Here is a 13,277-nt window from a genome sequence, read left to right as displayed (position 1 = left end):
CCCCAGCTTGTCTTCATAAATAACACTTCCTTGCTTCGGGCAAAAATTGGAACATGGGGAGATGGGGAAATCTATAAACTAGGCTGAAACCATCCCACTGGATGAGCTTACTAGCATTCTAACTATGGAGAATGTTGACCTTTCGTTTCACTGGAAAAATCAGAATATGGCCAGAAAGGCTGAATCAGCCTCAAAATATACTGATACATGTATATGATCTGACCTAGGCTTCACAAAATTACAAAACAGACTCCTTGCCCTGATAAAACTCCCCTTTTTAGGCTAATGTGAATTCCTATCATTCACGTTCAGCAAAGTCTGGGCAAACAGTCTTTCAAGGGTGAATTGCTACCACAGAGCTTATCAGGCTTGGAGAATTGCCAGACTGATAGCTTCCAAGTGCAATGCTGTACAAGGAAATCCTTGGAGTCTCTGGGAGACAAGGAGTCTCTGGGAGTCACAAACAAATCTTCACACTAATTAAATGAACTAATTGTCTCCTGTAAACACCCCTCCCCTTTCTTTATTCCCTGTGGGTAGGGCCATTCACTATCCACCTGTGCCTTTACTCCTGAGTCGACCTTAATTGTTCCCTTCTCCTGGCAGCTCTGCACATGGGTACACTGGAACAGGCTCCAGCTGTTCTTCTTCCCCACTGATCTCTGACTCTGAAGGTAGCTGATAACTGTAAGAAGTCCCTGGCCCCATCTCTGCCTCCAACACAAAGCCCTCGTCAGAGCCTTCCCCAGACTCCAGTACTGGCCCGCGTTCCTCCCCAACCTCCTCACTGTCCAAATCTGCTGCCAGCTCTGCTGGCCACTGGTGAGCCCCAACAGTATAGAAGGAGTCGAGTATATCCTATCAGTTGGTATAACATCATAGGAACTGATTTGTTCCGCTGCTTTCCTGCACAGGTTATAGACTTCCTTTTCTATCAGCCCATATGCCTGGGATCTGGGACGCCACAGAATCAGTAACACAACACCATCCAACACCATCAGGAAGAGACACGTATGGATTTCAGCATTTGTTGAATGCTTCTTGCCTTGTTAATCTTCCTTATTTACACTCATGGATGCTCACACCTGCCACTGTGGGTCCATTTCATATGTCTGAGGGATTTTTGTAGATACAGGCTAGAATAAATTATCCCTCCCCTTTTTTTAATCCCACCCACCCACAAAAAAAGTAGGACATATTTGACTTTGATCTAGGAATTGTAGCATTGTTCAACAACCCATTTCACCATGCAAGAAACTTCTGCTCAATATCCAAATGAGCTTTTGGTGATTGTATATCTCTAATGCATTTTAAGTGAATGTCCTGTCCATATATTTTTGTGGTGTGCTTTGCAATAGAGTCAGGGGGCTACATTGCCTTATTGAAATATGGAAGCATCTTTTTCTGATGGATTAAGCAGAGATGGGAACTCCTAGAAGAACCCTGCAGGAGCAGAGCTTCAGTCACACCGCAATTGCAACAAAGGATACAACTTGAAATAACAGAACAGTATCCTTGGAATGGAAAATTTGTGTTGCCACCAATGTAGCAGTTTTTGTCTTTCTGGTCCTCTGAGTGAAACAGACTAGAACCTCCACTGTTCATCCTCCAATAATTTCTTGTGGTTTTAGGTTCATTTCATTTATAGCAGTAGGCTATCTTTCTTTCAAGCGTACCCAAGAGCATCAGTAGAGTGTGTATGTGTGTGTGCGATGCTGCTGTACATACAAAACTTCGTTGCAATTCTGCCACTGCCATCTTACACATTTTGGGTCCCCTTCAATATTGCTAATCTGCCATTTGTTTGCTGAAATGAATTTCTTCATTGTTCCCTTCACCATGGAGGCAGTTACGTCTCACTCTGGCTACACCATATTATAGTTTTCCTCCCTTTCTTGCATGGCTCTAGCCAAGTTTGTAATGTGATGAGTATTAAAGCATATTATAAAGATTATAGATTTCTCCTGGTCAGTTGTGTATGATTCAAGGGGTGTGTGTGTGATCATCTCCATTTCTTAGCTAAGGGAGCCAGCATTGTCTGAAGGCACCAAGGTACACGGAATCAGTGGTGGTATTTTTATTATTTTTTACTACCGGTTCTTTGGGTGTGGCTTTGTGGGTGTGGCATGGCTTTGTGGGCATGGCAAAGGAAGGATACTGTAAAATCTCCATTCCCTCCCCACCCAACTAAACTGCTTTCCAGCTCCGTTCTCCTCTGAGGGTCAACAAAAGAAGACCAAGTTGATCAGCTGGGATTTGGGAGGCAGAGAATAGATGGGGTTGGCGGGGCCAGTCAAAGGTGGTATTTGCCGGTTCTCCAAACTACTCAAAATTTCTGCTAGTGGTTCTGCGGAACTGGTCAGAATCTGCTGAATATCACCTTTGCACAGAATGCTGTACCTTCCCACTGGAATAGTACTTATTTATCTACTCGCAGGTGCTTGCTTTAGAATTGCAATGCGGGCAGGAGCTGTGGAAGCAACCAGAGCTCATCCCTTTAGGTGACTCTGGGTCTTGAACCTGGGCTGTCAGCTTTCCAGCCACAAGCTCAGTGTCTTGAACTACTGAGCCGTCATGCCTGCTTAAAGCTTACTACAGATGGTTGAAATCTTCCCATATGTTGAAAACCAAGCAAGCCAATGGAGCAATAGTCTATGGAGATTTTCAGTCATCCAGGTCACGGTTGTCCCAAAGATGGTTGCTCAGGAGGCCAATGGAGTTTCTTGTTTTTTCTTTGAAGATGTCAGCCTCCAAGATTCCTTCTGCTTGTCTCCTTCTGTCTGCCATAGAAATAGGAGGAGGAGGAATAATTGGGCCTTGTGGGAGGAAAGATGCTAGAGGATGAAATTGGTGAATTGTAAAAGTTGGGATGCTTTCTTGACTATGCTTACTTGCTTACTTCACAGATGTAGCCTCTTATCTCTCTAGCCAAGGTCAACCGTCTTGGCATACCAGATGTGTGAAACACCATCTGAAGATGCGTCCACGTGACACTATACACACCTCAGATTGGATGGCCAGTTTGAACTACTGGGGGTGGGGACATGGGATAACTGCCTATGTGTAATTTTCATGTCTTTTACCTTAGATTTTGTATTTCTTCTGATGCTACCACTTCAAATTCAGTAAAAGTCCTTTTCTCTATAACAGTGGAGTCTACTCTATAACAATGGAGGTTTTCTTTCTTGGATTTTCAATGGAGCCACACCTGACAGAAGATGTTTCACTTCTCATTTAAGAAACTTCTTCAACTTGTGATAAACACTCTTCGAATGGTGTGGGAATAAGAACGGATTTTCAAAAAAATAAAATAAAATTGCAGACTACAGGAACTATTTGCGCTTCAGTTTGAGATGCAGACAGGACAGAGTTTTTCCCCAACAGCCTGTGCCTGTTTTCAACAGTGAAGGGACACAAGGTAGAGAACATCCAACAGCCAAGAAGGCTCTACACCCATTTGCACTGATCAGGTGACCCTGAGGACACAGATAAACCTCCAAGTAGCCTCAATGACCCTCTAAAAGAATGCAAATGACCAGCTGTCTGCAAGGATTATAAATCCTTCCATTCCCTACTGTCCAGAGCTTCTTGGATGAGAAGTGATACTACACCTACAGAGCTTCTTGGATGAGAAGTGATACTACACCTTCAAAGAAAGAGAAAAAAACAAACAAGAAAGTCCAGTTGCCTCCTTTGGGACAATGGAGCAAATACAAAATTGTGTCGCTCTATCATATTTATTTATAGAGATGTGCAACACACCACAAACTTATAAGGTTCTCAGTGTGTCATGTAACTTGACCTTAAGTCCGTAAAGGCATAAACAAAGCAGAGACAGATGTAGGATTTATTTCAGGATGGATCCCAGGGAAAAACAACAATGCCAGAACCCTTGAAAGCCAACGACTCAATTACTGTCATTCAATGCAAAATTTAGCAAGATCTTTGGTTTCACATTTCCTAAAACCTCTGCTTGTAGAACTGAAAAGCAACCTTTTAGGAACATAAAATTAATAAGAAGGTAGCTTCTGTGGCACAAGAGAAGGGTAAAAAGAGTCAAGTGTTATTCTAGCCATGACTTTGATAAGGTTATAACAAGATCCAGATGCAACATCTGACACCATTAAGGATATTCATTGGTGAAAGGAAAAAGACATACAAACACGGTTATAATGGATTAGACTTTTGAAAAGTTGGCAAAGATTTGAACTGAGCTCTCCTATTTGGGGGAAAATTCTTTCCCAATTAGCTATACTTGACCATAGAAAAAAATGTTGGAATATTTCCAATGTTTACTGGATTCTCTATTTGATAAAATAAGAATTAATGATGCTATTTATTTATTTTTTATTTTTTGCTTTTTTTCCTAAGGAAGAACTAGGAGATACAAAGTCTGTGTCCCTTTTAAGTTTAATATTCTTTCTGTAATATCAGCTTCCTCTGGGCCACAGAGAAGAGGGAGGGGTCAACTTATTTTCCAAAGCCTCAGAAGGCAGGACGAGAAACAATGGATCAAAACTAATCAAGGAAAAAAGCAACCTGGAATTAAGGAGAAACTTCCTAACAGGGAGGACAACTAACTAGTGGAACAGCTTGCCACCAGAAGTTGTGGGTGCTCCATCACTGGAGGTTTCTAAGAAGAGAGTGGACAGCCAATTGTCTCAAATTGTATAGGGGTTTGGACTAGAAGATGTCCAAGGTCTTTTCCAATTCAATTCAACTCTATTCTCTACTCTACTCTACTCTACTCTACTCTACTCTACTCTACTCTACTCTACTCTACTCTACTCTACTCCACTCCACTCCATTCCATTCCATATTCTATTCTACTCTATTCTTTAATTTCTATTCTATTCTATTCTATTCTATTCTATTCTATTCTATTCTATTCTATTCTATTCTATTCTAATCTAATTCTACTCCACTCCACTCTACTCTATTCTACTCTACTTCATTCTATTCAACTCCACTCCACTCTACTGTACTCCATTCCACTCCACTCCATTCCATCCCCCTCTACTCTACTCTACTCTACTCTACTCTACTCTACTCTACTCTACTCTACTCCATTCCACCCCACTCCACTCCACTCCACTCCACTCTACTCTACTCTCTATTCTGCTCTACTCTCTCTGTCTCTCTCTCTCCCTCTCTCTCTCTCTCTCTCTGTGTGTCTCTCTCTCTGTGTCTCTGTCTCTGTCTTTCTGTCTCTCTCTCTCTCTCTCCTCTGTCCCTCTGTCTGTCTTTCTGTCTCTCCCTGTCTCTCTCTCCCTGTCTCTCTCAATGCAGGCACACGCCTGCACAGTGGACCTGCTCTGGGGCGACGGCTCGCGTGTTGGAGGAGATGGCTCTGCATGCCACTTCTGCCACGCGTGCCATAGGTTCGCCACCATGGACCTATAGCAAATTGAAAAGCTTCTGTTTCCTTGAACGTATCACATGGAAGATCCCTTTGCAATTTGGCCAGGATTAGTTTTTACAACCAGTCTATGGAGCTTCTCAGCCATCCAGGTCATGGTTGTCCCAAAGGTGCTTCCAACCCCCCCAAAACAAAGGCAACTAGGCTTTTCTTTGTTTTTTTTTCCCTTGAAGATGTATAGCCTCTCACCCAACTGAAGCTTTTTCAGTTCTGACTGAATGATGGGCTAGGCTGGAGAATGGAAGTATTTGTATTCCTTGCAAACAAAGAAAAGTTTCATTGTTTTTTTTTTTTTTTCAAAACAAGCACCGTTGGAACAACCAGTAGATCTGTTCTTTGACATCAAGCACCAAACGTTGTTCACTGAAACATTATATATTGAGACCCATAGATCCTCTCTTTTTTTCAAAATATCTTCACTCGTACGTTGTCGATACCCTTTCTTATCCCTCTGAAGTCATAGTTTTAATGCCGCAGAAGATTGTCATCCCCTAATAGCACAAGTGGGTCAGCTTTTAGCAAAACAAACGAAATTCCAGGAAGTAAAACAACTATGAAGGTTTCATTTCCCTGGTCTGCGTGTTCTCCATCGGATGTAATTGTGAGTCTTCAGTCTTCTGCTTCATACATAAATAGGGCAAAGTACGTGATTAAGTAATGTGACTTTCAACATTGTTTCTAATATGTCTCTGAGGTTATTTAATTTTGGCAAATGTCAAGAGACATTACTTTGATCCCTTTGTGTTGGCAAAAGGCAGAAGATAAAGTAATGGCTGAGGCACTTGGCTGATCTTATCAATGTTCTCCTTTAACATTCTTTTAATATTTCTGAAATATTTTATCAGTAGAGGAACAGCACTGTTTTCTCCAGATGTTTGTGGGAGTTATTTTGAGAGTTCACTTCAATACTTTACTCTAAAGTTTTCTAGTATCTATTCCAGTCATATACCTGATGCATCGTTCTTTAGAATAGAAAAGAAAAGAAAAGGAATAGTATTCTTTATTGGCCAAGTGTGATTGTACACACAAGGAATTTGTCTTTGATGCATATTCTCACAGTGTACATAAAGAAAAAAAAATACATTCATCAAGAATTATAAGATACAACACTTAGTAATAGTCACAGGTTACTAATAAGCAATCAAATCATACTAGGAAACAAATAAAACTATATAAATTGTAAACAAACAAGCAACATGGTTATAGTCATAAGTGGGAAGAAGTATGTGCCAGGAAGGATGAACAAATAATAGTAATACAGTCTTATTAAATCATTTGACAGTGTTGTGGGAATTAGTTGTTTAGCAGAGTGATGGCATTCAGGAAAAAACTGACCTTGTGTCTAGTTGTGCTGGTGTGCAGTGCCCTAGAGCATTATTTTGAGCGTAAAAGCTGAAACAATTTATGTCCAGGATGTGAGCGGTCTGTAGACATTTCTACTTTGTGGAAGAAATTATTTGATATGAAAGAAAATTAAATTGAATGGCCCCCAAAACTGAAGTCTAGGAAAATATGAATGTTTATGACTCAAAGAGAATTTGGCCTAGGACTCAAATTCTAAAGAGCAGAAATGATCTAACAGAGGGGTATAATCAAGAACATGTGATGTTACTCCTACTTTAATAATGCCTTGGTAAAACCACACTTCGAATATTGCATCTAGTTTTGGTTGCCACAATATAAAAAAGATGTTGAGACTTTAGAAAGAGTGCAGAGAAGAGCAACAGAGATGATTAAGGGGCTGGAGACTAAAAAAAAATATATGAAGAATGGTTGCTGGAATTGGGTGTGTTTAGTTCAATGAAAAGAAGGATGAGGAGTGCCATAATAGCACTATTCCAATATCTAAGGGGCTGCTGCAAAGAAGAGGGAATCAACCTATTCTTCAAAGCGTTTGAAGACAGAACAAGAAGCAATGGATGGAAACCAACTCAAGAAGCTTGGGAAATTTTGAAAAGTCAGATTACAAAAGCCCAGATTAGCACAATGCCAATGAAAAAGAAAAATAACAGCTCTCAAAAGAAACCAGTATGGCTGCATAAACAACTTTCTGACAAATTGAAAGATCATTGGAGAACCAGCCTAGAACTAAGGAGAAATTTTCTGACCCTTAGAACAATTAACCAGTAGAATGGCTACCCTTCAGAAGTTGTGGGTGCTCATCACTGGCAGTTTTCAACAGGAGGCTGGATATCTATTTGTCTGAAATGAGTAGGATGTAGTACTGAAAGACCTCCAAGGTTCCTTCAAGTCTACTATTCCATTACTCTGGTCTACATAATCTTTTATCAACATGCTTTTATGGCAGACCAAACTTTGAGGGGGGGGGGTGTTTAAAAATCAAACCCTTTGAGTTAAAACAATTCAGGAAATTGCTCGGGTAGATAGTGGGGCTATAGCAAGAATGTTCAAATATAGAAACAGCAACTTGAAAAATGAAAAGACCCTAATTGTTTCCTTGGCAAATCCTACAGCCTATGATATTGCAGCTAATGATCCAGTGCTTGGCATACATTCATTTCCCAAACTACATGCCACGGTATGTCTGGATGGATCTTTTAGCTCAAGTTTGTAACACCGCAATGTATTCTGCTATTTATTCAGATTTGGAAGTTGTCCTAATTATGTGCTGTTGAGAACATTGATTGGCCAAAACAAATTGCTTTAGGAGAAAACTCCATGTCCAGGCATTACTTCATCTTGCATACATAATATTTTGCGGTTACCAGTTCTGAAAATAGAAAACCATCTCATTAGGTGCTTTTGACCTGTATTTGGCATGCTGAATAAAAGGGTGGTAAATAATCTATACTGCAATAATTAGTTTGGATCCTATGTTTTCGTTCCAGATAAATAGGTTGTCTTGAACTCCTCTGCGTTTGAAAGACTGCCAAGATAACTTTCCGTAAAGAAAATTACTATTATTGTTTGTGCTTTCTGTCCCAGGAAAAAGTGAGTGAGATTTACTGGGAAATAAAAACCAGATTGATTCTCGCCCTAGGATATATCAACTATGTTTCCTGTACAACTATACTTCATTGTGTATTGCTGGGTGAATAGAAGTAGAAGCATAGTTTAAGCGGGGCAAGATGTACTGAAATCATCTTCAAATAGAGTCTACAGATTAACAGATTTGGAAAAGACCTTGTAGGTCATCTAGTCCAACTTCCCACTCAAGCAGGAGACCCTACATCATTTCTGATAAATGGCAGTCCAGTCTCCTCTTGAAAGCCTCTGGTGATGAAGCTCCCACAACTTCTGAAGGCAACTTCTGTTCCATGGGTTGATTGTTCTCACTGTCAGAAAATTCCTCCTTATTTCCAGGTTGAATCTCTCCTTGATCAGTTTCCATCCATTATTCCTTCAGGTGCCTTGGAAAATAGCTTGACCCATTCTTCTCTGTGGCAGCCCCTCAAATATTGGAAGACTGATATCCTGTCTCTCCTGGTCCTTCTCTTCACTAGACCAGCCATGCCCAGTTCCTGCAACTGTTCTTCATATGTTTTAGTCTCCAGTGAATTATCTGTCTTGTTCAGAATCTAATGAAGTTGTATTCTCTTCATTGATTATCTCTTGATCAGTTGGAGGCAATTAAATGGTAAAAATTATAAAAAACAGAAAGGGGTACTGCAAATGTCTTCTTAATTTGCAATGCTATTTTGCTACCAATGAAAATGAGACAGTACTTTTACCTAGATTTCAAAAATCAGTTTTGTATCCCTGTGTGCAAAGAACAATGTGGATATTTCAAAGCTTAGAAACATCTTATTCAGGTACTCAGTAGTTTTAAGTGTGGAAGGGAAATTGGCCTCCCTATTCTCATCCTTGTTGAGGTCAGATTGTAATTACTTTCAGTCAAATACAAACTTTTTTGGTGCCCTTTGTAGCAATTGGGTTATTCTCAAGGAATCCATTGATAGATAATAATGTCCACTTTCCTGTCCCCAAATTTCATAAATAGCTCATGATAGGATCATAACTGTCCTGGAATGAACTCCCCTTGAGTCCTGCTCATTTTTTCCCAGAAACGATGTGCTGGTTGGCATGTTAATTAAAAATGCTAAGTTTCATTTGAGCTTTGTGACTCCAGGGACATGACTATGGAAGCAAAAAGGAAGTGATTTGCCATTGCCTTCATTCTGCATGTTTCTCCCCGCCAGTGTGCCAGTTGAGCCTATGAAGTTGTGTGTGTGTGTGTGTGTGTGTGTGTGTGTGTGTGTGAGAGAGAGAGAGAGAGAGAGAGAGAGAGAGAGAGAGAGAGAAGGAGAGAGGGAGAGAATGGCTCAAAGTCACCCTGGCTAAGGTGGAACTAGAATTCCCATTCACCTGGTGATTGATCCAAAGTCAATCAGATATTTTTCATGCCTAAGGCGGGACTAGAATCACAGTTTCCTGCTCATTGGCTCAAAGTCACCTAGACAGTTTCATGCGTAAAGTGGGACTAGAATTCACTGTCACCTGGTGATTGGTGCAAAATCTATCAGACTTCTTTCATGACTAAAGAGGTATTAGAACCACAGTCTCCTGCTCATTGGCTCAAAGTCACCCAACTGGCTTTCCTGGCTAAAGTGGAACTAGATTTCCTAGTCACCTGGTGATTGATCCAACTCCAAAGTCAATCAGACATCTTTCATGCCTAAGACAGGACTGGAATCACAGTCTCCTGCTCATTGGCTCAAAGTCACCCAGCCAGTCTCATGTCTAAGGTGGGACTAGAATACATTGTCTCCTGGTTTAAGGAGACACCTAGCCTGGTGTTAAGACACCTAGCCTGGTGTCTTACCCACTAGACTAAAGTGATTTAATGACTGATCTCCAATCGAGGAAAAATGGAGTCAAAGCAAAGCAAACAATACTTTGATTTTATGATCTTGGGATATATTTTAAGCCTTGATGAGTTTCTTCTCTTCTTCTGAATAAATTAAGATTTCTTGCTGTTTTGACATTCAGTCGAGGAAAAATGGAGTCCTACTTGATTTGTTTTATTTAGACTGGCCAAGTTCTGTCTCTGGGCTCAGAAATGAAGTGATATTATTCTAAGAAAAAATGTCTTTGTAGGAGGACTTTTTCTCTGTTTCTCTAGAATAATAACTGAGACCAGCGGGTAAGAATGAAGAAACCATTTAGGGGTTACCTATTCCTTTTTCCTGAACAGTATTTTCCACTTAGCCTGTCTGAAAAAGATGGCAAGCAGATTTTTCAAGGGCTCTCAATTTAGGCTCGGTATGAAAGAAGAAACTGGTCGGAGTAGAAATGCAAATAATTTGTATGAGGTCCACCCACCCCTTTCAATGCCTGCCAGCACCAAAAAGTTTAAATTCATTTCTATCAGGCTGTGTTTATTGCGGATGCCCTGACATTAATGAAGACAATCAATGATACAAGAAACAAATTGGGATGAGGAAATTACCGGGTCCAATAATCCCTTTATCAAATAGAGAACTATTATATTAAAACTGTGAATTAAGACTAGCATCTTGCAAATTTAATATCTTTGATTTACCGGAGACGGAGGAGCTAAACGCCTTTCTTTGCTCTGTTAAGTAAATTGGCTCACTAGGAAAAATAATGATCCTTCCTGAACCAGCAGAACATTTATGTTTGTATTTATTTATTTACTACACACATACAGACACACAGAGGAACCTACACATGCTCATTTTCCAACAATGTCACCCAACCCTCTGCTTGATTGTCCCAGAGATGCTTTTTCAACAGGCAACTGGGCTTTCTTTGTTTTACCTTGAAGACGTTTCGCTTCTCATCCAAGAAGCTTCTTCAGCTCTGACTGAATGGTGGAGAATGGAAGGATTTAATAATAATAACAGGTAACATATAATAACAGATAACATATAATAATAATAACAGGTAATCAGAGTTGGAAGGACCTTATAGTCCAATCTCCCTGCCCAAGCATGAGACTCTACACCATTTCTGACAAGTGGAAGTCCAATCTCTTCTTGAAGGTCTCAACTGATGACACTCCCACAACTTCTGAAGGCAAGCTGTTCCATTGGTTGATTGTTCTCACTGTCAGAAAGTTTCTCCTTATTTCCAGGTTGAATCTCTCCTTGTTCAGGTTCCATCCATTATTCCTCTTCTGGCTTTCAAGTGCTTTGGAAACTAGCTTGGCCCCCTCTGTTCTGTGGCAGCCCCTCAAATATTGGAAGACCGCTATCCTATCTCCCCTGGTTCTTCTCTTCACCAGACTAGCCAGGCCCAGTTCCTGTAACTGTTCTTCATATGTTTTAGTCTCCAGTCCCCTCATCATTCTGGTTGCTCTTCTCTGTAATTTTTCTAGAGTCTCAACATCTTTTTGATAATGTGGTGACCAAAACTGGATGCAGTACTCTAGGCGTGGTCTTACTAAGGCTTTATAGAGTGGTATTAGTACCTCACTTGATCTCGATTGTACCCCTCTGTTAATGCAACTTAGGATTGCATTAGCTTTTTTTTGCTATATTTATATTCCTTGCAGTCATCTGGTCATTAGCACTCTTTCTGAGAGTTGTTGTGGCCACTTGGAAGTTTTTCTTGGAGGTTGTAAACACAGTCCTTTCAGCAGTTCCAAGAAAGTTCCACACCCATTTGTGCTATTCAGGTGACCCTGAGGGCATAGATAAACCTCCATGTGGCCTCAATTACTCTCAGAAAAAGTGCTAATGACCAGATGACTGCAAGGAATATAAATCCTTCCATTCCCCACCATCCGGTCAGAAGTGAAGAAGCTTCTTGGATAAGATAAACAGATAAACTTCCAAGTGAATTAACCTCCTTCAACTCAAGGAACTTTTGGAAGGAAATGATGTATAGGAAATAGAGTTATGATGCCTGTTTCTATTCCTCAGAAGGGTAGTCTTCTGGAAAGACGAGAGATCACAACCACATTGGTTCATGGGGGAGAAGCCAGCAAATAGAAGATCTAGTTTGAAAATGGGTGAGACAGAAATAATGAATTCTATGGAAGAGATAGTTGACAATGGCTTAGAACTTCTTATGTCCCTATCTCATGACTTGGATAAAGTATGTAGAGTCCTCCCTCCCCTCCTTCCCAGTGCACACATCAACTAAAACATATGTTTGATCTTAGTATAAGTGAGATCATTGGTGTTCTGTGAGCTTTGTTGTTTTCTAGCAGATGTTTCATTACCAAAGTAGGTAGCATCAGCTCAAAGGATGCCAAAATTCACTCCTGAGCTTCAAATATTCTCTTCAATCAGCTGGCACAAGTATTTGGAGCATCTCCCAAAGTCACACGTTCTATCATTTAATCACTTTTAACTCTGCATGACACCATGGTTGACATGATTCAACACAACAGCAATAGCCCTTGTTTTGCTTCACAGTGCTTTACAGCCCTTGGAAGGATGGAAGGCTGAGTCAACCTTGAGCCAGTCAGGATTGAACTGAACTGCCGGCAGAGTTAGTCTGCAATGCTGCATTCTAACCACTGCACCAGGAAGGAAGGAAGGAAGGAAGGAAGGAAGGAAGGAAGGAAGGAAGGAAGGAAGGAAGGAAGGAAGGAAGGAAGGAAGGGCAATAGCACTTACTTATATATTGCTCCACAGTGCTTTCCAGCCCCTCTCTAAGCAGTTTACAGAGTCACCATATTTGCCCCCAACAATCTGGGTCCTTATTTTATCCACCTCGGAAGAATGGTGGGCTGAGTCAAGCTTGAGTAAGTGAGGATCGAACTGCCAAATTGCAGGCAGCCAGCAATCAGCAGAAGTAGCCTGCACTATTGCACTCTAACCACTGTGCCACCATGGTTCAGTCATATGACCAGAAACTTCTTCATTGAGTGCTAGTTTCTGAAGACTTTCTCTTCTCCAGGCCATTTTTTTTTCAGAAGTCTTTC

This window comes from Pseudonaja textilis, chromosome 8 (genome assembly GCF_049901715.1).
Source record: "Pseudonaja textilis isolate UNSWEBS1 chromosome 8, rPseTex1.2, whole genome shotgun sequence".
Taxonomy (NCBI): Eukaryota; Metazoa; Chordata; class Lepidosauria; order Squamata; family Elapidae; genus Pseudonaja; species Pseudonaja textilis.
This window is presented reverse-complemented; position numbering follows the sequence as displayed.